Genomic DNA, 26,309 nt, shown 5'->3' with positions numbered 1-26,309 from the left:
AATTTTTAAAATTTTCCACAATTGGACTTTCCTTCTCACTTCAAAATTTAGCTAAAAAAAGTCTACAGACTAGAGATTTAAAAGGTCTTCTATAGTAAATGGAAAGATGTCCACTCTTTAAAAGTTTTGAATTATGATAAGAAAAAGTAAAATTCTACAAATATCTAGAAAACACACAGACATACACACATACATATGACTTAAGAGGAATAGAAATCATGCTGTGTTCCAATAGCCCTAGACTCTATGCATATGGAGCTTAATGTATAAAATGTACATAAATTTTTTTCTATTACACAAGTTTTATTTCTATATATATGAAATATTTTTATTCTACTCTCTGACTCTCAATTCATTCCTACTGCTCGAAGCAATTATTGCAGAAGTATACCCTGTAATTGGGCCCATCAAAATTGACTTGGTTGTTACAGAATGATAGAAGGTTGAAGGTGGAGAAAATGAAGATGTGAAGAAGGTTAGAAATTCACTTTTGGAGATGAACTATCTGTTAGATACCTAAGTGAAAATGTTGGGAAGGTAGTTGGATAAATGAGTCTTGAATTTGGGAGAGATGTCTGACCTAGAGATATAAATACAGGCATTATTGACATAGAGATGTTATTTAAAACTATAAGAGTGGATGAGATCTCCAGGTTGACCTGAACCCCAGGGAATTCCAACACTAAGCAGTTGGGAATAGAAAAAAGAACTAGCAAAAGCAACTAGGAAGGAATAAATGAGTAGCTAGAAGGTAAATCATGACAATGTGATATCTTGGAAGCTAAGTGAAGAAAATGTATCAAGGAAGAGGGAGTGATTGATATGTCAAATACTGCTGATAGGTGAAGTTAGATGAGAGATGATCATTGAAAATTTCAACAAGAGAATTTTGGTGGAGTAGCGAGGGGTAAACTCTGGTTGGAGTGTGTTTAAAAGAGAATAGGAAGGGGGGACTTCTAGAGCAAATGTAGAGAACTCTTCCAGGGAGTTTTGCAGCCAAGGGGAGCAGAGAATTGGAACTATAATTGGCAATGAAAGCAGGGCCAAAAGAGGACTTTAAAATATATATTTTCAGGAAGGGATTAACAAAAGCATAAGAGAATAATAAAAGCATGCTGATGGGAATGATCCATTAAAGAAGGAAAAATAGACCACAAGAAATGGAGAGAGATGATTAATTGCTGGAATAGGTGAGCGGAGATGAGATCTTGTGCAAAAGAGGAGAGAATTGACATTAGATAAAAGTTATGGCTAGTTCATCCATGATAACACTTGGGACAGAAGAATATTAATAATTCAGATGAAAGATTCTGACCTTTGGAATTTCAAGACCTCTGGAATGCGGTGTAGGAAATATTTCAGAGGGCCTTGCAGCACCACTCAAACCTTAACATGTAAAAAAGTAGGACAGATCTGCCACTAACTAGTTGGATAATTTGGATTTTTGTATTTAACTTGCTGGGCCTCAGTTTCATCCAGAAAATGAAGAAATGAGTCTCTAAGTTACTTTTCATCTCTAACAATTTGTGATGCTACAGTGTGCAATAGTTTAGATTTAATAGCTGAAAAACATTCTCTGTTCTCTGGAGCCTTTTATCATGTGTTGACTTGGTGTATGGCCTTGAGCAAGCCACCTCTAAACCAACCAGAGTTACTTTGGAAGGAGGCATGCATTATGGAGAGAGACATACAGACAGACAAACAGTCACACACACACACTCTTTCCTTCAATCCTGTCTTGTGGGAAAGAGAAAGAGAGAGAAAGAGGGTCCCAGAGCAAGAGAAGGAGAGAGGGAGAGAAGGAGAGAGAAAGAAAGAGAGAGAGAGAGAATAGGAATGTATAATAACTCTCTTCCCCTCTCTACCTCATAATAATGTTAGGTAGATACATGAGAAAGAATTTTAAGAGATGCATGGAATGCATTCAGAGATGTTTCCTGGCACTTTTGATGAGCCATTAAAGAAGGAAACTATATAGATAGTTTGCAGACTATCTAGTCTCTTCTCTCCTTGCAAAGAAGTTTTTAATCTTAACTTAGGATTGATTCTTTCTCATTCTATTTCTTTGTCATTTTTATTTTCCTCATGAAATCGGCTGAACATATTCATGCTTAACTGTTTTCCTAGGAATTTATTCCAAACTCTATTATCCTTTGCAGGAAGTAGTTAGCTTTTGTTTGTTTACTCCTAGATTTCTAATTTTAGATGTGATTCACTGGGGACAATGAATACCCTCAAATCTCTGGACAGAGTAGCTCCAAGTGACTTTTATCATCTTTTCCATAATTTTAGACTTTCTACCAAGGATACTTGGAGCATCCTTCTTTGTTGTTGTTGAAAACAAATTTATTGGTCCAAATTCTCACCCTATATCTATGGGAAAATTGTTAGAATGTAATCTTGTCTGTTTTCTTTTAACCTTTTGTTTGAACCCAAGTTTGATATGTTAACATCAAGGGCTATCGCTTTTCTTGGACTGAAATTGTTTTGCTTCACATATACTACTGAGGATGAGGGAAAAGAAAAGGAAATCTTGGTTAACTGCAGGCAGAGCAGATAGATGCTGGATGTACTTGAAGGGCTTCTCAGAGCTATTGCTGGGTGCTTCTCAAAGTAACACTGCTGACCTTGAGGTTTCTCACCATTATTCTTGTCTCATAGAATTCATTAAGTAGTGCCATTAAAACATAACCACTGTGTCTATTGTTATTGTTATTGTAATGGCAGTGGGATTTGGAGTCCTGCTGTCTGAAACACAGGGCAGGTGGCAAGCCCTCTGAAGTATCAGAAAAATTTGAGTCAGTCTAGTGGCTTGACAAAATGAAGTGAGACACTTAACACTAGCTGAAAGGAATTTTACATCTATTAAGTTTGGGGAGGATGTATAAAGCCATGTTTTTCCCGATCATTGGAAACCAGTAATAATTTGGCTAGTTTCTGAAAAAGAAATTCTATATCCTAAGCCAGAATAAGAAATAATTCTGGAATTCTATTATCCTATAACAAACAATAGTCATATCCATTTAGTTACATTTCTATTCATTTCTAATAAAATGCAATAAGATGTTAGCCAAAAGTTATTTATTTACTATTTAGGTAATAAACTCTAAGCTCAAAAATATGTAGCAAATTCTATGAAAATGTTAAAATAAGTGAAGTAGCTTTACATTAAGTAACTTGAGAAAATGTTCACAGAATTTTGATTATGGTGAAAAAAGAAATTTATGCAATATAAAAATAGTACAATCCTATTTTTTAAAAAAAGGATTAGATGTGTATATGCATACATGTACATTTATGTGTATGTAAGAAAAAGATACTATAAAATATATAATATATAAAATATTTTATATAATCTATAAAATATGAAATATAAAATATACTACAAAGGTACTGCATTATTAACAATGGCCATCTCTTGGAAATGATGTTGGAGTTAGAATACAGGTAGATTAATTTTGAAAATATATTTACAAACAATAACTCTGAGACAAAATGAATGATATGGCAGTTGACCATTATTTTACCATTTGAATATTTTGTACATTTTCTGTGATGTACATGTGCTACCTTTGCAATTAGTAAAACATAAGCTAAGCCAAGTAAGAGTGTTTATTTAGAATCTAGTATTACCTTAGGCACTGAGGTTGTAGGGGAAAGAAGGAGCAGGGTATAAAAATGAATAGGTGGATTTGTGCCAATACAATACTGTTTTGATTACTGTAGCTTTATATCATAGTCTGAAGTCAGGGAACCTAATTCCTGCAGCTACTTTTTTTTTTTTTCCCTCAAAATTGCTTTGACTATTTGGGGTCTTTTGTGTTTCCATACGAATTAAAAAAATTTTTTGTTCTAGATCTGTGAAAAAATGCCATTGAATCTGCAGATTGCCTTGGGTAGTGTAGTCATTTTGACAATATTGATTCTCCCAATCCAAGAACATGGTATATCTTTCCATCTGATTGTATCATCTTCAATTTCTTTCATCAGAATCTGATAGTTTTCAGAGTATTGGTCTTTTGCCTCCTTAGGTAGGTTTATTCCTAGGTGTTTTATTCTTTTTGATGTGATGGTAAATGGGATTGTTTCCTTAATTTCTCTTTCTAATCTTTCATTTGTAGTGTATAGAAATGCAAGAGATTTCTGAAAATTTTGTACCCTGCAAATTTACCAAATTCATTGATGAGCTCTAGTAGTCTTCTGGTAGCGTCTTTAGGATTTTCTATGTATAGTATCATGTCATGTGCAAACAGTGAGAGTTTTACTTCCTCGTTCACAATTTGGGTTCCTTTTATTTCTTTTTCTTCTCTGATTGCCATGACTAGGACTTCCAAAACTATGTTGAATAAAAGTGATGAGAGTGGACATCCTTGTCTTGTTCCTGATCTTAGAGGAAATGTTTTCAGCTTTTAATCATTTAGTAGGATGCTAGTTGTGGGTTCATCATATATGACCTTTTTTATGTTGAGGTATGTTCCCTCTATGCCCATTTCCTGGAGAGTTTTTATCATAAATGGGTGTTGAATTATGTCAAAAGCTTCTTCTGCATCTATTGAGATGATCATATGGTACTTAATACTTTGATTTGTTAATATGGTGTATCTCATTGATTGATTTGCATATATTGAAGAATCCTTACATCCCTGGGATAAATCCCACTTGATCATGCTGTATGATCCTTTTAATGTGCTGTTGGATTCAGTTTGCTAGTATTTTGTTGAGGATTTTTGTGTCTATGTTCATCAAAGATATTGTCTGTAATATTCTTCTTTTTGTAGTATCTTTGACTTTGGTATCAGGGTGATGATGGCCTCATTGAATGAGTTTGGGAGTGTTCCTTCCTCTGCAGTTTTTAAAAATAGTTTCAGAAGGATAGGTGTTAATTCTCCTCTAAATGTTTGACTTATATATCATTGGAACATGATAGAAAGCCCAGAAATAAACCCATGCACCTGTGCTCAATTAACCTATGACAAAGGAGGCAAGAATGTACAATGGAGAAAAGACAGTTTTTTAATAAGTGGTGCTGGAAAAACAGGACAGCTACATGTGAAATAATGAAATTAGAACATTCTCAACTGCCATATACGACAATAAAGTCAAAATGGATTAAAGATCTAAATGTAAGACCAGATAATCAAAAACTCTTAGAGGAAAAGATAGGCAGAACACTCTTTGACATAAATCGCAGCAATATCTTTTTGGATTCACCTCCTAGAGTAACAAAAAAATAAAAATAAACAAATGGGACTTAATTAAACTTAAAATCTTCTGCATAGCAAAGGAAACCATAAACAAAACAAAAAGACAACACACAGAATGGGAGAAAATATTTGCAAATGATGTGATTGACAAGGGATTAATCTCTAAAATATATAAACAGCTCATGCAGCTCAATATCAAAAAACGAAACAACCCGATCAAAAAATGGGCAAAAGATCTAAACAGACATTTCTTCAAAGAAGACATACAGATGGCCAAAAAGTACATGAAAAGATGTGATGTTAGAGAAATGCAAATCAAAACTACAATGAGATATCACCTCATACCAGTCAGAATGGCCATCATCAAAAAATTTACAAACAATAAATGCTGGAGAGGGTGTGGAGAAAAGGGAACCCTCCTAACGCTGTTGATGAGAATGTAACTTGGTACAACCACTACAGAGAACAGTATGGAGGTTCCTTAAAAAACTAATAATAGAGTTCCCACTCCTGGGCATATATCCAGAGAAAACCATAATTCGAAAAGATACATGCACCCCAATGTTCATAGCAGCACTATTGTACAATACCCAAGACATGGAAGCAACGTAAATGCTCTTTGGCAGAAGAATAAAAGAGATTTGGTACATATATACAATATTACTCAGCCATAAAAATAATGAAATAATGCCATTTGCAGCAACATGGATGGACCTAGAGATAATCATACTAAGTGAAATAATTCAGACAGAGGAAGACAAATATCATATTATACCACTTTATGTGGAATCTAAAAAATGATACAAATGAACTTATTTACAACACAGAGACAGACTCACAGCCTTAGAAAACATATTTATGGTTACCAAATCGGAAAAGTGGGTGAAGGGATAAATTAGGAGGTTAAGATTAACATATACATACTACTATATATAAAATAGATAATCAACAAGGACCTACTGTATAGCACAGAGAACCCTACTCAATACCCTCTAATAACCTATATGGGAAAATAATCTGAAAAAGAGTAGATATATGTATATGTATAACTGAATCACTTTATTGTACACCTGAAATGAACACAACATTTTAAATCAACTATACTCCAATATAAAATAAAAATTTAAAAAATGAATAGGGGTAGCTCTGCCATGAAGAAATTTACTATAGACCAACATTGGCAGTGTGGGTGAAGTATGAATACAAGCCTCTGAAGCAAGAATGGGAAGCTGGAAGCCTCAATATTTTGCCGTACTCAGGGCAAATTCAGAGATGAAGGCATCTTTCTGTGTCAAAAGTACAGAAAAATTGTATACAATCAATTCTTATTTCAATAATATGTAAAAGCTGAGGACAGTTATGTTAAATTATAATTCTGCAATTATTTTCTAAAGAAAACTAGAATACTTACAAATTGTGTATTCTGCTTTGATAGTGATCTAGATCTTAAACTGGTGTCCTTGGATAGACCTCAGGAGTACAGAAGACTGAAATTGCATGCAAAATATTGTTTTTTAATGGTGAGAACATAACCATCTTTCATCATATTCTCAAAGAGATCCCTAGAGCAGTGTTTATCACCATGAGGACACTGACCACCTGCAACTGAATCTGTTATCCTTACAGATTTTCTCCAACTAAATGAGAAATTCTGGAGATGGGACCTGGGGTTATGCATTACCAAGAATCTGAAAAATCACTGATCCAGAAGAACTAATGGCTGCACTTTCTCTAGACCCTCCTTTGAATGTGCAGTTGTTTGAATCAGACCTCAAACCAGAATTAGAAAGAAAATAATTCAAAAATTAGATCCCTGGTGAACAGTATTTTAACATGGGTCAAATACTTATCCTGAAGTTTTCAGCAAAGGTTCTAATTCTATGTTACAATTGACCAAATTAAATAGATAAAATGAGTGGGAAGCTGGCTCCTCTTGGGAATGAACCTATAGACGCACCCCTGAAAAATAAATTTAGTACCTGCAGTGTCAAAAAGCATAGGGATTTTATGTGTTGTAAATTTGGAAAATGTGATATATGACTAATTTCAACTTTTCAGTAGTTTAGGAATACTTAAAACAGGAACATGCTCTTATATTCCGCCTATCTGTGAAGTTATTTTTACCTAAAATTTTGAGGAGTTATCAGAACGCTGAACCAAGCCAAGTACTAGATTGTCTATGCATTTCCACCCCCCCCAACCGCCACTTTTTTTTTCTTTTTTGGTTTCCGTCTTGCGATGTGAGCCATGCCTGATAATTTTCACATCAATCAAAAAAATACATTAAGGGCATGTGTACTTCAACTCTGTTAATGATTCTCATAAAAGGGATCCCTAGTCATGAAGCTAATTGATTTCACTGTTAGAATGGGGATTTTTTTTCTTTTTTTTTTTCTTGTAAAAAACAACAGAGACATTTCACACCAGGAACTCTGGTCTGAAGGGCCGGGTATGAGGCCTTTGCATGCGGCCCCCTCTGAGCAAGTGAAACCAGACTAAGCACCAAGGAAAAGAAAAAAAGGGTCCTTCATCAGAAAGGAAGTGTTGTCCTCGAGGATAAGAGTCCTTGAATCTGACATCAGAGTCATTTTGGAGAAATGGTTAAAAACACTGCCCCGTTTCCTCTGGACTCAGCCCCATTTGGAGGGATAATTACTCCAGGAAACTCATTCAGTCCTGTTGCAGCCGTGTGGCTGACAGGGTCTTCATGCTCAGAGCGGGTGTCAGGCCTGAGCCTCTGTTGTGAGAGAGCCAAGTACAGGACATTGGAACACCAGAGACCTCCTGGCCCCACATAATATCAACCAGCAAGAGCTCTCCCAGAGATCTCCATCTCAATGCGAAGTCTGAGCTCCACCCAACGGCCAGCAAACTCCAGTGCTGGATGCCCAATGCCAAAGAACTAGCAAGACAGGAACACAACCCCACCCATTAGCAGAGAGGCTACCTAAAATCATAATAAGTTCATAGAAACCCCAAAACACAGCACTGGACGTGGTGCTGCCCACCAGAAAGACAAGATCCAGCCCCACCCACAAGAACACAGGCACCAGTCCCCTACACCAGGAAGCATACACAAGCCACTGAACCAACATTACCACTGGGGACAGACACCAAAAACAATGGGAACTACAAACATGCAGACTGCGAAAAGGAGACCCCAAACACAGTAATTACAAAAAAATTAGAAGACAGAGAAGTATGCAGCAGATGAAGAAGCAAGGTAAAAACACACCAGACCAAAAAAATGAAGAGGAAGTAGGCAGTCTACTTGAAAAAGAATTCAGAGTAATGATAGTAAAGATGATCCAAAATCTTGGAAATAGAATGGAGAAAATACAAGAAACGTTTAACAAGGACCTAGAATAACTAAAGAGCAAACAAACAAAGATGAATAGCACAATAAATGAAATTAAAAATTCTCTAGAAGGAATCAATAGCAGAATAACTGAGACAGGAGAATGGATACGTGATCTGGAAGATAAAAGAGGGGAAATAACTACTGTAGAACAGAATAAAGAAAAAAGAATGAAAAGAATTGAGGACAGTCTAAGAGACATCTTGGACAATATTAAACGCACCAACATTTAAATTATAGGGGTCTCAGACGAAGAAGAGTAAAAGAAAGGGACTGAGAAAATATTTGAAGAGATTAGAGTTGAAAACTTCCTTAACATGGGAAAGGAAATAGTCAATCAAGTCCAAGAAGCGCAAAGAGTCCCATACAGGATAAATCCAAGGAGACACATGCCAAGACACATATTAGTCAAACTATCAGAAATTAAATACAAAGAAAAAATATTAAAAGCAGCAAGGGAAAAGCAACAAATAACATACAAGGAATCTCCATAGGGTTAATAGCTGATCTTTCAGCAGAAGCTCTGCAAGCCAGAAGGGAGTGGCAGACATATTTAAAGTGATGAAAGGGAAAAACCTACAACCAAGATTACTCTACCCAGCAATGATCTCATTCAGATTCAGTGGAGAAATTAAAACTTTACAGACAATCAATGCTTAGGAGAATTCAGCACCACCAAACCAGCTTTACAACAAATGCTAAAGGAACTTCTCTAGGCAGGAAACACAAGAGAAGGAAAAGACCTACAAAAACAAACCCAAAACAATTAAGAAAATGGTAATACGAACATACATATCAATAATTACCTTAAATGTAAATGGATTAAATGCTCCAACCAAAAGACATAGACTGGCTGAATGGATACCAAATCAGGACCTGTATATATGCTGTCTACAAGAGACCCACTTCAGACCTAGGGACACATACAGACTGAAAGTGAGGGGATGAAAAAGATAGGGGATGGAAAAGCATAGTCCTTGAGAAAGGAAATCAAAAGAAAGCTGGAGTAGCAATTCTCATATCAGACAAAATAGACTTTAAAATGAAGACTGTTACAAGACACAAAGAAAAACACCACATAATGATCAAGGGATCAATCCAAGAAGAAGATATAACAATTATAAATATTTAGGTACCCAACGTAGGAACACCTCAATACATAAGGCAAATGCTGGCAGCCATAAAAGCAGAAATCGACAGTTACACAATAATAGTAGGGGACACTAACACCCCACTTTCACCAATGGACAGATCACCCAAAATGAAAATAAATAAGGAAAGACAAGCTTTAAATGACACATTTAACAAGATGGACTTAATTGATATTTATAGGATATTCCATCCAAAAACAACAGAATACACTTTCTTCTCAAGTGTTCATGGAACATTTTCCAGGATAGATCATATCCTGGGTCACAAACCAAGGGTTGGTAAATTTAAGAAAATTGAAATCATATCAAGTATCTTTTCGAACCACAATGCTATGAGACTAAATATCAATTACAGGAAAAAAAATGTAAAAAATACAAACACATGGAAGTTAAACAATACACTACTAAATAACCAAGAGATCACTGAAGAAATCAAAGAGGAAATCAAAAAATACCTAAAAACAAATGAAAATGAAAATGCAACAACCCCAAACCTATGGGATGCAGCAAAAGCAGTTCTAAGTGGGAAGTTTATAGCAATACAATCCTAACTCAAGAAACAAGAAAAACCTAAAATAAACAACCTAACCTTCCACCTAAAGCAATTCGAGAAAGAAGAAGAACAACAACAACAAAAAACACAAAGTTAGCAGAAGGAAAGAAATCATAAATATGAGATCAGAAATAAATAAAAAAGCAATGAAGGAAACAGTAGCAAAGGTCTATAAAACTAAAAGCTGGTTCCTTGAGAAGATAAACAAAATTGATAAACTACTAGCGAGACTCATCAAGGAAAAAAGAGAGAAGACTCAAATGAACAGCACTAGAAATGAAAAAGGACAAGTAACAACTGACACTGTAGAAATACAAAGAATCATGATAGATTACTACAAGCAACTATATGCCAATAAAATGGACAACCTGGAAGAAATCGACAAATTGTTAGAAAAGCACAACATTCCGAGACTGAACCAGGAAGAAATGGAAAATATAAACAGACCAATCACAAGCACTGAAATTGAAATTGTGATTAAAAATCTTCCAACAAACAAAAGCCCAGGACCAGATGGCTTCACAGGTGAATTCTATCAAATATTTAGAGAAGAGCTAACAACTATCCTTCTCAAACTCTTCCAAAATATAGCAGAGGGAGGAACACTCCCAAACACATTCTACGAGGCCACCATCACCCTGATACCAAAACCAGACAAAGATGTCACAAAAAAAGAAAATGACAGACCAATATCACTGATGAACATAGATGCAAAAATCCTGAACAAAATACTACCAAACGGAATCCAACATCACATTAAAATGATCATACACCATGATCAAGTGGGGTTTATCTCAGGAATGCAAGGATTCTTCAATATATGCAAATCAAACAATGTCATACACAATATTAACCAACTAAAGGATATAATCCATATGATAATCTCAATAGATGCAGAAAAAGCTTTTGACAAAATTATACACCCATTTATGATAAAAACTCTCCAGAATGTATGCGTAGAGGGAACTTACCTCAACATAATATGGGCCATATATGACAAACCCAGAGGCAACATCATTCTCAATGGTGAAAAACTGAAACCATTTCCTCTAAAATCAGGAACAAGACAAGGTTGCCCACACTCACCATTATTATTCAATATAGTTTTGGAGGTTTTAGTCACAGCATTCAGAGAACAATAAGAAATAAAAGGAATTCAAATCAGAAAAGAAGAAGAAAAGCTGTCACTGTTTGAAGATGACATGATACTATACATAGAGAATCCTAAAGATGCTACCAGAAAACTACTAGAGCTAATCAATGAATTTGGTAACGTAGCAGGATACAAAATTAATGCACAGAAATCTCTTGCATTCCTATACACTAATGATGAAAAATCTGAAAGAGAAATTAAGGAAATATTCCCATTTACCATTGCAACAAAAGAATAAAATACTTAGGAATAAACCTACCTAAGGAGACAAAAGAACTGTATGCAGAAAACTATAAGACACTGATGAAAGAAATTAAAAATGATACAAACAGATGGAGAGATATACCATGTTCTTGGATTGGAAGAATAAACATTGTGAACATGAAATGACACTACTACCCAAAGCAATCTACAGATTTAATGCAATCCCTACCAAACTACCAATGGCATTTTTCACAGAAATAGAAAAAAAAATGTCACAATTTGTATGGAAACACAAAAGACCCCGAATAGCCAAAGCAATCTTGAGAAAGAAAAATGGAGCTGGAGGAATCAGGCTCCCTGACTTCAGACTATACTACAAATCTAAAGTAATCAAGACAGTATGGTATGTGCCCCAAAACAGAAATATAGATCAGTGGAACAGGAAAGTCCAGAGATAAACCTATGCACATATGGTCACCTTATATTTGATAAGGAGGCAAGAATATGCAATGGAGAAAAGACAGCTTCTTCAATAAGTGGTGCTGGAAGAACTGGACAGCTACATGTAAAAGAATGCAATTAGAACACTCCCTAACACCCTAAACAAAAATAAACTCAAAATGGATTCAAGACCTAAATGTAAGGCCAGACACTATAAAACTCTTAGGGGAAAACATAGGAAGAACACTCTTTGACATAAATCACAGCAAGATCCCTTGTGACCCACCTCCTAGAGAAATGGAAATAAAAACAAAAATAAACAAATGGGACCTAATGAAACTGAAAAGCTTTTGCACAGCAAAGGAAACCATAAACAAGATGAAAAGATGACCTTCAGAATGGGAGAAAATATTTTCAAAGGAAGCAACTGACAAAGGATTAATCTCCAAAATATTCAAGCAGCTCATGCAGCTCAATAACAAAAAACAAACAACCCAATCCAAAAATGGGCAGAAGACCTAGACATTCCTCCAAAGAAGATATACAGATTGCCTACAAACATATGAAAGGATGCTCAACATCACTAATCATTAGAGTAATGCAAATCAAAACTACAGTGAAGTATCACCTCACAGTCGTCAGAATGGCCATCATCAAAAAATCTAGAAACAATAAATGCTTGAGAGGGTGTGGAGAAAAGGGAACCCTCTTGTACTGTTGTTGGGAATGTAAATCGATACTGCCACTATCGAGAACAGTATGGTGGTTCCTTAAAAAACTAAAAATAGGACTACCATATGACCCAGCATTCCCACTATTGGATATATACCCTGAGAAAACCATAATTCAAAAAGAGTCATGTACCACAGTGTTCATTGCAGCTCTACTTACAATGGCCAGGACATGGAAGCAACCTAAGTGTCCATCGACAGATGCATGGATGAAGAAGATGTGTCACATACATACAGTGTAATATTACTCAGCCATAAAAAGAAATGAAATTGAGTTATTTGTAGTGAGATGCATGGACCTAGAGTCTGTCATACAGAGTGAAATAAGTCAGAAAGAGAAAAACAAATACTGTATGCTAACACATATACACGGTATCTAAAAAGGAAAATGATTCTGATGAACCTAGGAGCAGGAAAGGAATGAAGACACATACGCAGAGAATGGACATGAGGACACAAGGAAGGGGGAAGGTTAGGCTGGGACGAAGTGATAGAGTAACACTGACATATATACACTATCAAATGTAAAATAGATAGCTAATGGGAAGCAGCTGCATCGCACAGGGAGATCAGCTCGGTGCTTTGTGACCACGTAGAGGAGTGGGATAGGGAGGGTGGGAGTGAGACGCAAGAGGGAGGGGATATGGGGATATATGTATACATATAGTTGATTCCCTTTGTTATACAGCCGAAGATAACACAAGATTGTAGAGCAATTCTACTCCAACAAAGATGTTTAATAAAAAAAAACAAAAAAACAAAAAAAACTACAATCTCAATTTGCAATAAATGATTTTGTTTTCGAGTTACTTCTTAGTAGTAAAATTCATATATTTGAATGGCATATTTTAAATGCTATAAGGATAGCATAACATGATTCAAATGGATGAGATTTTTTTTTTCCTTCTATGAGTAAGCTTTAATACTTTTGAGTCTTTCAATGAATTTGTCGCCATTAAAAAGAATGAAATAATGCCATTTGCAGCAATATGGATGGACCCAGAGACCACCATACTAAGCTCAGTAAGTCAGAAAGAGAAAGACAAATACCATGATATCATCTATATGTGGAATCTAAAATATGACACAAATAAACATACCTACAAAACAAAAACAGACTCACAGATATAGAGAACAGACCTGTGGTTGCCAAGGGGATGAGGATGGGGAGAAAAGGACTGGGAGCATGGGACCAGCAGATGCAAACCACTACATACAGGATGAACAAACAAAGTTCCACTGTATAGCACAGGGAACCACAGTCAACACTCTATGATAAACCATAATTGAAAAGAACACGAAAAAAGAATATATATGTAAAACTGAGTCACTTTGCTGCACAGCAGAAATCAACACAACACTGCACATCAACTATACTTCAATAAAAATTTTTTATGGATGAGGTAATTTTGAATTTAAAGTCTAACTCCTTGCCTGAAGGAAGCATTACTCTTTCAATAGATGACATATCTAACCTTGTCTTGCAATCTTTTATAGTATATCTGAAAGACCTGAGCCTTAACTCAGCAATTCCCAAGTTCTTATAATAACATGTTTAACTCCTGGCAATGATGAAACTTCCCTTTATTTATTTATTTATTTTATATGCCTAAGTGTTTATCATGGTGTCACAGTGCTACAATGAGGAAAATGTTATTCTTGGTCATACTAGAACCCTGAGTATCTCCAATGGATATATTGTTTCCTCATTGTCCTACAACTGGCCAGGAGACATGGATACTGATCCAACTTGTTAAACAGTTGATGACACTTTTGAGAGATTTTTCCAGTCTGTTTGCCCTTTTATTAACACACTCTTCTTTACCTTTTTGTAGCTTCACTTGGAACTGTAAATGTTTGGAACATGCTGTTTCTATTTATCTTTCTTCCTTCATCTTAGATCATTTTCCAAAACCAAGAATCTATTACCAGTTGCTGCGAAATGGGAGATGAATGTACTCCTGCTGAAGATTATGCGGAAGGAGGAGGCTCTAATAGATGCTAAACTACTTTTTAGTCTAGTCTTGTGAGTCTATTTCATTTAAAGTTTCTTCCTTTTTGGATCTTTGAGCTGCTATGTCAAACATAAAAGCAACCTTGTCTACTTGGCATTTTGTGAGTTTGAATATTAGCATACATTATTCTAAATCCACTCCCACCCTCTTTTGGATGATATTTTAAGATATTTTAATTCTAAAGCTGGGAAAAATGAATACAGCTAAATATCACCCAAGGTGAAACAATGTGCAAAGATTTAGGGAGACCAATTTACAACAGAAGTCATCTAAACAAATTCACACTCTTATACATCCTTCCACTTACCCTCTCTACCCCTTGAAATCTTGGTGACTTATAATATTATAATATCATAGCTAATGAACTTGCATTTTATTTTATATCCATGTTTAGTATGTGTTCATTGTATGTAACAACTAAATATTGTTTCACAAAAGATTAACATTTTCTTCTAGATGCATCTTTTTAAAGTACTGTTGCATCTTCAAATATTAATTATGTGTTAAAATCATTTTGGAGATCAGAGAAACAAATCCATCATTTTACAATGACAGTCAATAGAAAAATAGTTTTTGACATACAGAAATTCACTTTACAGGCAACGTTTTAATGTTATCATATTTGTAAAGAAAATACTAATCCAATTTGTTAAACACAGTAGCTAGATACCCAAAAACTCTGTATTTATGTTTGGATTATTTTCCAATATTTTTGATTATATATTTCTAATGGGAAAGTCAGAATATGGACTTCATAATTGAATACATTTTTACTATAAATATAGCTAGAAAAAATTCTGTAAAAGCATATGAACCCAAGCAAAATCAGTTCCTGACTGGCAAAATGGACATCTGAGCATTCAAACTCATTGGGCTTAAAATTGGCTAATTGAGATCCAAAATGTAATGTCAGTTGAGTCATCACTTCATTAAGCTGCAATGCAATCCTCTAATAATGCTCATTAATGTTGGAATGGACCTTTTAAACTACAAAGTGTTTTGCCAATATTAACCCATCTTCCTACCACCATGAAACCATAATTGAGTTAGTGCGTGTATTCCCATTTTACAGAGAGAGGAAGGGAGCGTACACAGCAATATAGAGTGGTTGAATAATTTGGATGAGAGTAAAAGGTCATTAATAGCACTGAAAAAAAATTATGAACAAGGTTAAAAGACTTCCATTTTGTGGTCCATTCAAACTCCCATGATATTACGACACTGGGGAAGCTTTCTAAGTCACGTTTCTGGGATGTTTACCATTTCCAGGGATATTATAGGGGACAGGGATATAGAAACAGAGCTTAAGCCAAGGCAGTTGTAGGCTTATTTGCATGCCACTACATCCCCTTGGAAGAATGTCACATGGTAATAATACTATCTCACTCTTGCATTGTGTGGAGTAGTTTACATTGTGCTTTTATAAGTATTATTTCATCCTCACCATGAATAAAGTACTTGAATGCCTCCTAATATGGTCAAAAAGCTCAGATAGAAAGCACTACATGTACACACAAAATAATTTAGAAAGAAACAAAAATTGTTGAATCAGTGATGTTGAAAACAATCTGTAAATTACTGAATTCTAATCAGTTTTTTATATAATATGATCACAATAAAGTAATTTGTAAGTATAACCCGAGCAGCATTTTCCTGCATATAGGTGACATTTGTCTTACTGAGGAATAGTCTCAAGAGCCCAAATCTATAGTGTACCAAGTACTACTAAAAACTGATATTTCCTAGTGGAGGTTTAATATCCAGGTAGGCAGACTTTGTTCATTACACTAGATACTCAGTCTAAAGTCTTTGCAGGATAGTAAATCTATATATATTAATTTAGTCAAATTCACCAAAACCATGATTGCATCTTAAGACAGGTAGATTTTCCCAGTTAATCCTTCATCAAAGAACTGAAGTGTGTAATAGGGTTTAGCAAATGCATGACACATACCCAAGGGGGGATATGTGTGAAAGGGAGACCTTGTTAGAAGGTTGAAAGAGAAGGTAAACAGCTCATTTGTTTTGTTATTGTAATGGCAGGTAAGACTTGAACAACACTTTCATTTTCTTTACTTTCTTATTTCATTTTTGTATAGATAGTTGATCAGAGCCTTTTAAAGTTTGAGCAAGCAAGAGTACTTATTGCTGAGGAGAAAGGAGCTTCTTGATGTTTAAGGTTCTTCTTTTTAAAAAATGTGCAAAACAGTGATTTTTTTAGATGGTCGTGTTGGAGGTCAATGTTCAGTCATGTCCAGTCATCTGAATTCCGTGGGTTTGAAACACTGAAATGGATGGCATGTAGAAAAGACTGCCAAGCATTTGTTTCTTGGCTAGAGAAGAAATCAATCACTCTCTGTCTCTCTCTCTCTCTGTCTCTCTCTCTCTCCTCCCACCTCTCCATTTTCTCCTCTTTTTCCACGTATACACAATCCTATGTACCCAAGTGAATTATTTTGTTAGAGTGAGGTGTACATTATCACAGTGATCGCTAAATAGGAAATTATATTTCTGTGCCAGCCCAACGATGGCTGCATTGCAATATCTCTTTATAGAACAGACTATATATGGGGGTCAAATACAACAAGAGAACTTGCCTATGACTCTCTTCAAAGAATCTTCTTTGCATTTCTGGAATCACACCTAGATATAAACATAGTTGAACCAGAAGGAAGATACACCAGCTGGATTAGGACTAGCTGGCTGGCAGACATGAATGTCTCTTCTCCTCTTATGACATTAACTGGAGCCATGATATATCTTCAGCACCCAAGTAAGGTACCAGGGTTTGGTGAGTGTTTTGGTTAGGGATAAAGTCATTACGATGTCCCTGACTACCCCCATGCTATGGACCCATCTTCTTTTTAATAGTAAATAATAGAAGTAATAGCAAACACTTATACAGCTCTTATTAAAGCTAGCTCTTTTTTTTTTAACATCTTTATTGGAGTATAATTGCTTTACAATGGTGTGTTACTTCCTGCTTTATAACAAAGTGAATCAGTTATACATATACATATGTTCCCATATCTCTTCCCTCTTGCATCTCCCTCCCTCCCACCCTCCCTATCCCACCCCTCTAGGTGGTCACAAAGCACCGAGCTGATCTCCCTGTGCTATGTGGCTGCTTCCCACTAGCTATCTATTTTACATTTGGTAGTGTATATATGTCCATGCCACTCTCTCACTTTGTCACAGCTTACCTTTCTCCCTCCCCATATCCTCAAGTCCATTCTCTAGTAGGTCTGTGTCTTTATTCCTGTCTTGCCACTAGGTTCTTCATGACCTTTTTTTTTCCCTTAGATTCCATATATATATGTTAGCATATGGTATTTGTTTTTCTTTTTCTGACTTACTTCACTCTGTATGACAGACTCTAACCCCATCCACCTCACTACAAATAACTCAATTTCGTTTCTTTTTATGGCTGAGTAATATTCCATTCTATATATGTGCCACATCTTCTTTATGCATTCATCTGTTGATGGACACTTAGGTTGCTTCCATGTCCTGGCTATTGTAAATAGAGCTGCAGTGAATATTTTGGTACATGACTCTTTTTGAATTATGGTTTTCTCAGGGTATATGCCCAGTAGTGGGATTGCTGGGTCGTATGGTAGTTCTATTTTTAGTATTTTAAGGAACCTCCATACTGTTCTCTATAGTGGCTGTATCAATTTACATTCCCACCAACAGTGCAAGAGGGTTCCCTTTTCTCCACACCCTCTCCAGCATTTATTGTTTCTAGATTTTTTGACGATGGCCATTCTGACAGGTGTGAGATGATATCTCATTGTAGTTTTGATTTGCATTTCTCTAATGATTAATGATGTTGAGCATTCTTTCATGTGTTTGTTGGCAATCTGTATATCTTCTTTGGAGAAATGTCTATTTAGGTCTTCTGCCCATTTTTGGATTGGGTTGTTTGTTTTTTTGTTATTGAGCTGCATGAGCTGCTTGTAAATTTTGGAGATTAATCCTTTGTCAGTTGCTTCATTTGCAAATATTTTCTTCCATTCTGAGCGTTGTCTTTTGGTCTTGTTTATGGTTTCTTTGCTGTGCAAAAGTAAAGCTAGCTCTTATTTTTGAAGCACACCATATACATTTTCTCATTGAATGTTTACAGGTCTTTGAAGTAGGTGCTTATTTTTATCCACATTTTCTTACCATTAAGATTAGTCCCATACCACAATGTGGATCCTCAGTGAGTTATGCTGGACCATGTGGTAAACTTTCTTTTACATAGACTAGGGATAGCCTGGTGCCTAGGACCAACGCAAGCCAAACAGCCTCCTCTTTTGCCTTATCTACTTATGGCCAATACCAGAGCTTCAGATATTAATACTGTAATGACAAGGAAATGCCAATCCAGAGCGTGGTAGCAGTAAGAAACAGAAACTGATGAGAGGAGTAAGAGAAAAAGCGTTTGCCACAATTCATAGAAACACCTACTCTACGCATTTTCAAACCTGAGCAGGGATACCACTTGTAGCCATGTCAGCTAAGCAAAATAAAGAAGAAAGGGAGGGAGGGAGAAATGGAAGGAAGGCGGTGAAGAGAGAGAGAGAGAGAGAGAAGAGACTGAGGTTTTGCCACAGTGTTTGTTTCCATGTATTTCAGGCTTCTCAGGAGAACTTCCAAAGTAAGAACATAACTTAGGTGATTCTGACTTAAACAATCAAGTGGGGAAACAGTCAATATAGATAGAAAAGACATATTTAAAAAAAAAGAGATAGAAATCATTCCTCCAGCCTAGCAGACTCAAAGACATTGCAAAAGAAGAAATGCCAGGGCCAAGTAGCCATAGTTTTATGCATTTACATGCCAATAACCATAGCTAATAGCATATCCTCATGCCACTGTCATTTATAACCACCTAAAATTCAAGAATCTACTACACATCAGATAGAGATTCCATGATCATAGATAGACAGGGACTTAATTCAGATGTCAAGATCTTCCTGACATGGACAGTTCAAGATTATAGCCACTCAAAAACTTGACCCCAGGTAATGTCAGTAACTCTGGCAATACAATGCTCCCAACAGCTGTCTGTTATTGTCTGGAACTACTGTTAACGACACATGCAATTTACCCTTTTCATACCCACCCACCCCCACACTCAGTATTTAGATATAAAATTTTCCATTGAATTCACAAGTCAGTTATTAAACCCCTACTGCATGCCTAGTGTTCTGCTAAGGTTCATAGATTTGACTCAATAACATGAACCTGTTGGGAATTAGTGTGCTAGTTTTTGGTCCCTGGCCTGAATTGATCATAAAGGTTGTCTACATTGAAAAAACTACTATTCAAGTACATAGACATATTGGTAAGCTTCCAAGGCCTCTGAGTCTAACCTTTTGCTATTCTATGTTCAGTTTGCTTAAGCTGACTGTGACTGCTGGAAGCAAGTTTTTCCAGTCCAAACAGAATGTCTCTGGGCATTAAGGTGGTATTTTCACAAAGCATTATCAAATTCCAAGGGCATGCTGCAGTGATCTCATTGGTAGGTACCATTTTTGTTCACAGCCCCAGAGTGCTCTGTGCTTTCATTATAAGATATTCATAAGGAGAGTTGTAATATAGACCACAGACCATGGCTTGGAGAAGGAAAGGACTTAAAGGGCTTTTTTGAAGTCTCTTTCTTCAGTGACCTGATAAATCCTGGTATGTTAGTATTTGGATCCTGGTATAAAAATTCTAGCTCTGGTTTGGTCTGTTGATATTACTTGTGAATGTGGTTTCCCCTGGAGTGTGGATAGAAGTGAGGCTGTGATAAAACAACAACAAAGCTAAACTAAACTAAAACAAAGAAAATATATCCATTTAAGTACCGTATTAATCATTTAAAACTAAGTAATTAATGGGTTTTCAAAGTTATACTGGTGGAGTCAGAAGTACTCATGGTTACCTCATAATTTGTCTTCAACGAAACTAGGAAAAATAAACACACACACACGCTGAATTTCAAAATGACAAGAGATGGTTATTTTCAGTCTCTTGAGAAGTGGTTCAGTGGTTATAATGAAAATTATCAGTGTACTGCTCCTGCTTTATTCAAGGTGAAAATATCACTTTAATCACTTTCAAGAAAAGGTGATCTTTTCTGAACTCCTGTTCATTTACTGTGACTGAGAAATATAGTTTGCATTAAATTTTGCATAATGAACATGGCAATGTCATAGAAAACAAAGCATTATGATCTCAAGTCCCTCTTAATCCATAATTCCTTTGGAAATATCTATTATATCAATATGAATGACAAAGAATTTTGGGGTTAGTGTTCTTAATGAAAGAGTATTTGTCATTTTTCTAATGAGGATTTACTGATTATGACTAACCAAGAAGGGGCAAGGATATTTCATATAGATGGCAGCTCTAACAAATATATTTGTAAATATGGTCATGGCTAGTAGGAAATACCTTTTAATAACAAAGTTAATAGCACTCAATCAAGGTGGATGAGTAATCAGAAATTCTACTCTTACAAAGTAGTTTGAAGTTTATTGCTATGTCAGATATTCTTTGGTTTCTCTAGTCACATGTCAAATACCCAGGGCTCAGATATGAGTGGGCCAGTAGCTACCATTTAAGAACTGAAATTAAAAGACAGTTATGTCCAGTGACAAAGCCGTAAGAATTATTTTGGGAGTATTCATTTTGTTTCTCAAAGACATTAACCATCATTAACAGAAATAAGGTAAAAGACAAAAACGTGGCATCAGAAATTAGAGTTAGGGACAAATGGGGCTAGAGCAAAGCTGGATGATCCAAAGCAAGTGCAGTCAAAACATCTGAACATCTAGAATAATAATAATAATAATAATAATAATAATAATAATAATAATATATTACTTCCTGGGCTACACATTACAGTCACCAGACTCTACACCAAGCTAATTAAATGAGAATTTTGGGGAGGTGAAGGGACTTAGGACCAGGCATTAGTATTTTTTAAAGCTCCTCAATATGTATTTTAATGGTAAGCCAGGGTTGAGAAGCTCTATTTTAGGGCAGTGCATATCAAACATTAATGTGCATATGAATCACCTGGGAATCTTGTTAAAATGCAAATTTTGATTCAGTAGGTCTGAGATGAGACCAGAGATTCTGCAATTTCTAACAAGCTCTTGGGTGATGGTGATGGTGTTTGTTGTGGACAATAATGGGTAGGCATGTGAAATGGTAAGTGAATAAGGAAGAAGGGATATTTCATGTGTGTCAGAGACAAGGAAGGATGTTGAATGAATCCAAGAGGACTCTTTTGGGTTCATCTTGATATGAATTGGAGATAGGAGAAGGCCTTTATGACTTTGTTGCATTTCAGCTTTAGCTCAAAATGCTACACATGTAAAGGGGCTATTAAATTCTTGAGCAGCTATTTCAAACTGCTTTGTATTAGAAAGTCCTCTTTAGTCAGAGCTCTGCAAGATTCCTTCCTGAAAATAATTTTCAAACTTATATTTTCACAAAAATAGCAAGCAATCACCTCCAGAACACGTGAACAACTGGTTTTCTCAATGGCCAGAAACACATCTACTTTACAGTCACTGACCACTATATTTTTTAATGTTTTCTTGAGCTTGCTATAAAAAATGAAGGGAAAAAAAGACAAGCACTGCAAAAAGAAAAAGAAAACCCATTTTTAACAAGGTATCCAAATTTAATACAAAACATACCTCTGAAAAATGACAGTCCCTTGGTGCTCATCTCCCTTGCTCTGCAAATTTAGGTGAAATACTTAAGCTTCTCTCTGAAGAAAAAGGAGAGAATGGATATTTTTGGTGTTAGGTCTTAAATGTACAAACTTATTGATATTTTATAGAAACTCTTTATAACCCTTGTCTCTGGGGACAAGACTAAAACCTGAATTATTGGCTACACATGTTCTATCTCTTCTTTACTGTATATAGTTATATTTTGGGAAACATGATTTGGCCATCAGTCAGTGTCTTTTCGAGCTATGAGCCTACTTGGCTCAGGAATATAGTCCATCAAACATGGAACTATGGCTTCATGTACACCAAATAGCTGATACTTAAACATGTTCTGAGATTCTACTTGCTGGTTCAGGAGCTGTCTGCATGCATTCGATCAGTCTGACCAAAGAAATGGAGAAAGGCAGTCTCTGAGAGTAAAATTGGATTATTTCATGATTTCACCTGACCATAAACCTCTTTTCCAGCAAGTAAACAGTTGGCAGCTATGGTTTCTATCCATTGAAATATATTATTTATGACCTTCCACTGAACATCTATCGGGGGTAAATGATACAATGCCTATGAATTGCCTAGCATACAGTAGGAAAAAATTATTAGACCCTATTCATTACCCTTGAGATCAAAGCCTAGCCTTGCTTCTAAATATTAGTGTAATTTGGGGGAAAATTACTTATGTTAGCCTAAATTTTCTTACCTGTAAAATAAGCATATACTAATTATGCTCACAGTATTTTTGTAAAAATAAGATTAAATAAAACAATTTGGGCTTAAGTGTATAGTCCCTAACTCATAATATGAATATAATGAATTGCAACAATCACCATCATCATCATTACTTCAAATTAGTGAAACTAAACTTTGGAGGATTGTATTTTATTTGGGCTTTATATCAATGACTTATTATCACAGTTTATGTAATTTTTTCAAATGATCTATGTACAACTAAGAGTCATTTTCTTAAAATATATACACCTACAATATCTTTGTTTAAGGTTCCAGCTGTTATTTTCAGTGTGATGCTTTTTGCAGTTCTGCCTCTTTCATTTGTATTCCTTTTGATCTCTTGGCCAGAAAGCAGCAGAAGTGGAAAGACCATTTAAGCATGAAACAATTAAAATAGAGTAGTCTTTCTTTTGAGCAACTGATTTTGTATGTATATATTGGTGTACCCTTAAAACCTTCCTTTGTTTGGAGTGTTTACGGTTGACCCATTTCTGTTCACTTTAGAGCAGCTGCCTGCCATATCTTTCTAACACAAATATATAGGTGTCTATGTCTAAGCCAGAGGAGATATGTAACTATGAGTATTATTTTAGTACTGAAATTGACTAGGCTCCAGGTTAATTATTGTGATAATCCTACTGCCTTTTCAATTTCAGGAGGAGGTAGACTATAGTGGTTAAAAGGTAGGCTCTGATGTCCTACTGCCTGAGTGAAGAATTCCAGATCTGCCTTTGCTACTTGGGTGACCAAAGGCAAGTAATGTAATCTCTAATTTCCAGGGTTTCCTCAAATGTAAAACGGTCATGATAAGAGTAATTACCACATAGTATTATTGTGAGGATTAAATGATTTTTTATATGCACAGCACTTCAATTATGGTAAGTGTTCAACACATTTCAGTTATGATGACAATGACAATAATCAAACAAATGAAGTGGCTCAAAAGAATCCAGAGGGTTTTTTTTTTAGCACATTGAATTTTTATAACTATTTAAAAGTCAATCATGGCTTCTGCTCTCTAAATATTATTGGTTTTGGATTGACACTTTATTTTAGGGCAATACTCTGTCTTTCAGTTTCCCTAAAAGACACAGTGGCCTTTCTAATTTAGGGCTCTTTTTCCTTGAAAATCAGTGCATTCCAAGCTAGAATAGTGTCTGTGTGACAGAACATTGTGAGAAATTTCAGTATTTTGTTGCCAATGGGAATTGCTGCCTGGTTCATGAGAATATGGCCTTTGTTGGCCTTTCCTCCTTTCCTAGAACTCATGGGAATACATAAAATATGAAAGAGCCTCCCTTACCACAAAGTTAACTTTAAACAAATGTAATTAGAACATTTAAAAAATCCATTGAGCTAGTATTTTCATACAGAAACTAATATTCCTGCAGCTTACAAAATAAACTTAGAAGTATACCTCCACTAATGTGGCAGAAATAAGGTATCTTATCTGACTCAGAGACCAGGTTACAGGCAATCCTCCCTATTCCCACAGGCAACTCTCACTGTAATGCAGTTGTTACAAGTTCTTGGCAAAGTCCAGGAGCATAAGTAGTCTTTGGAGTCAAATGCACCTGGGTTTGGATGCTGTCTGATTTTAGTATAGTCAACCTCCTTAGACATCAGTTTTCTTATCTTTACACTGGGAAGTAAATGAGATATTCCATGTAATGTACTTAACAGAAGATCTGCTACATAATAAGAACTCAGTAAATGGTTATTGTTTTTATTTTATATTTTTATTATAATTTTCATGTGCTTGACTTCCTGGATTATTTCTCTATTTAACACACTTTAACAAAGAAAGCAAAGAGAGAGATCCATGACTTTTCTCTAGTGTCATTTACTTCCTCTTTCTTTTTGTATCTTTCATTCCTCTGAGATAGCCAGTCAGTTATCCTACCCTCATTCTGTGGTGTTTTCTCATTTTAAAGTTTAGTTATAAATGATGGGGGAGAAATAAAACTTGGCATAGAGCCTGGAATGTACATATATCAACCTAGCAAAATAACATTTTATTTATTGTGATAACTATTATTATCAGTGTTATTTGATGAGCAAAAATCATTTTATTTACCAGAAAATTTAGAAATATCTTACAACACCCTCTAGAATGATTCTTGCTTTTGTATCAAATACAGCTATACGTATAATATAAAGACTGGATTCCAACTATAATGGAGCTTCAGCTCATTTTAAACATTAAACCTGCAGAAACAGAAATAATCATGTCATGATGTAGAAGGCCTAGAATGTTAGTTACTTTAGGGCAAGAGCTCATCTATTGCTTTCCTTATCTGCTCTTCAGCAAACACCATATTGACTGTTCAATGTAGGGGCCCAAAGCCCTACTATGATTCCCTAAGGTCAGAGGAAAAGCATGTTCTGCAGTACTGATTCAGGGAGACTCAAAACAGATTTTTTATACCTTTAGCTCATTCGCTTTCATGCTGAAAATGTAGGTGGTTGAACGTCAGCTGAATAAAATTGAACAGGACCTAATATTTGTCTCTCAGGAATTTGAAGAGAAAATGGCCCTCATCACTTGAATATCTTTCTAATCTATATAAAAAGACATACTAATCATGAGTAAATGATGTAAATACGTATCAGTAAGACCGATAATATGACATTACAAATAAAAGTCAGCCATACTTTTCACACTGATTTCATTTTGCTTTGGATTTTTTCAATTGATAAAGTACAGCAGTGAATTGAATTACTGATCTGTATGTCTCACATGTGCCTATGTTCAGGCTCTTCCACCAGGTGCCATCTTGCCTGCAGCATCTCTACTGCCTTCAAAGGAGAGGCCATAGTGGCAAAGATCTTTTAAAGACTGATGTAAGTACCTCCCCAAAGGCCTAGTGCCTTTGCCCTTAGCTTAAACAGTAGCTAGCTGCACCTGCAGGGCCCTGCCTCTCCTGCTGGCTATAAACACTCACCTGAAAATGCCTGCTTAACTCCCTACAGCAAGAAGTATAAAATAGGACAGAAAGCAAATAGGCACAGTTCTGGTTTCAGAGCTTACCCAAGTCTTCTGCTTTTGCCA

The sequence above is a fragment of the Eubalaena glacialis genome, chromosome X, assembly GCF_028564815.1.
Source record: "Eubalaena glacialis isolate mEubGla1 chromosome X, mEubGla1.1.hap2.+ XY, whole genome shotgun sequence".
Lineage (NCBI taxonomy): Eukaryota > Metazoa > Chordata > Mammalia > Artiodactyla > Balaenidae > Eubalaena > Eubalaena glacialis.
Note: the sequence above shows the minus strand (reverse complement) of the source record.